A 1,806-nucleotide genomic window follows, 5' to 3' on the forward strand; every position below is an offset into this window, starting at 1 on the left:
TTCCTCAGAGAGTTGAAAGTAAGCATAAAGAGGAATCATTCCTCAGGGTGTATAAGGTCATCCTATTTTCACATCTGACAAACAGGATTTGCACATTTTTGTATTAAGAAGTTAGCTTGAATAGACAAGGCAGTAGGACTAAAGAAATGTGTTTATGCATCATGAGGTTTCTCAACTTACTTAAAACCAATTGTCTTTCTCCTCAGCCTTTGTGTCAGCATTTGATCTTCCCTTTACTACCACATATACAGCAACTGTTACCCTGCACATGCCTGATCTTGTCTGATCTCAGAAGCTAAGCAGGGTCAGGCCTGGTTAGTACTTGGATGGGAGACCGCCTGGGAATACCGGGTGCTGTAGGCTTATACCATAGTCTTTCGAGACTGAAGGTTGCCAACTTTACTACTATGAACCTATGACCAGGATTCAAGGACCATTCATTTCATTTTCTGTGTCCAAAAGAGCTTTGTACTCTTTACTGAATGGTACCATTGTCACACAAAAAAATGACGTATGATACTCAGGAATGTTTGTAAATCACTTATGATGTGGCACATGTGAAGCTTTGATGGTTTTCTATTTTTTCCTCACACTGGTACACCATGCGTGAGATACAGTGGGCTGTTTGTATCCATGAGAGATCTGGTTCTTCCACAAGAGATCTGTTCCAGGAAACCCCCCCCCCCATACACCAAATTCTGTGGATAATGATATTCGTGGAGGGCCAGCACAGCACACCAATTACCTGGGGGCCACGCTTGGCCCTTCAGAGGTCACACACGACCTCCCCACACCATTTGGGAGGGGTTTTGAGGTCCTCCAGCTGTGAACTTGGTATCTGTGGATACTCAAATCCACAGATGCTGAGCTTGCAGATAAGGATGGTCTCCTGTACTTATCTGCAAAGCAGACATGAGATTATTGCAAGGCAGATCTGAATAATTGTTTTAAATCATAGGCTTGTTTTTGCCTGCAGTTTGCTTAATCATGGATCAAACTCTCTAGTCAGAAATCCAAACATCTCTCTAAGCCAGTGATTTTCAACCTTTTTCATCCCACGGCACACTGACAAGGAACTAAAATGGTCAAGGCGCACCACCAGGTTGTTGACAATTGACAAGGCACACCATGCTGCCAGTGGGGCTCACATCTCCCATCGGCCCTATTAATAAATGACCTGCCCCCAAATTCCTGTGACACACCTGTAGGCCACTCGCAGCACACCAGTGTGCCACGGCACAGTGGTTGAAAATGGCTGCTCTAAGCAGTGAGAGTGAGTGAGAGAGAAATGCAGCTTTGAATCCTCCATATGGTACAAGTTTCATCCATACGTTAAGGTATCAACCCAGCTGTGATTTCGGACATGTGTGCTCACATGTACGACCTGGTCCTTCCCCGCACACCCAGCTGCGTTTGCTTAATTACATGGGGGAGGGCTTTTGACCTTACTGGCACTCTGCATATGCTGTACTTCTTGGTTGCAATTGTGCTTTTGTTGTTGTTATGGATCTCATTATAATGCTGCTTGTTCAGGAAATTTATCCACTGCAGCGCATATGTGGCTTTTATAGTGGAAGAAGCAAAATCAGATATTTGTAGTAACATAGTTACCTGCTGTTCTAAGGATAGAAGAAGAAAAAAATCCCACTACGCCAGCCCTTGAGCTCACCTAAAAAAGCATTTGAAACCCCAGCTGAGGCGTTTTAGAGATACTTTGCTTTTTTCCAATGATTTTTGCTCTATTTTCTGGTGGAAAAGCAATGCATGAATATCTAAAGTAAATAGTACATAAACAGGAACATTTAA

The 1,806-nt window shown here is 43.4% G+C and overlaps 1 pseudogene; it reads left to right on the forward strand.

Moving 5' to 3' along the window:
* Nucleotides 1-243: 243 nt before the first annotated feature.
* Nucleotides 244-363, forward strand: LOC136646863 (5S ribosomal RNA; annotated as a pseudogene).
* Nucleotides 364-1,806: the final 1,443 nt, after the last annotated feature.

The sequence above is a fragment of the Tiliqua scincoides genome, chromosome 3 (assembly GCF_035046505.1).
Source record: "Tiliqua scincoides isolate rTilSci1 chromosome 3, rTilSci1.hap2, whole genome shotgun sequence".
NCBI lineage: Eukaryota > Metazoa > Chordata > Lepidosauria > Squamata > Scincidae > Tiliqua > Tiliqua scincoides.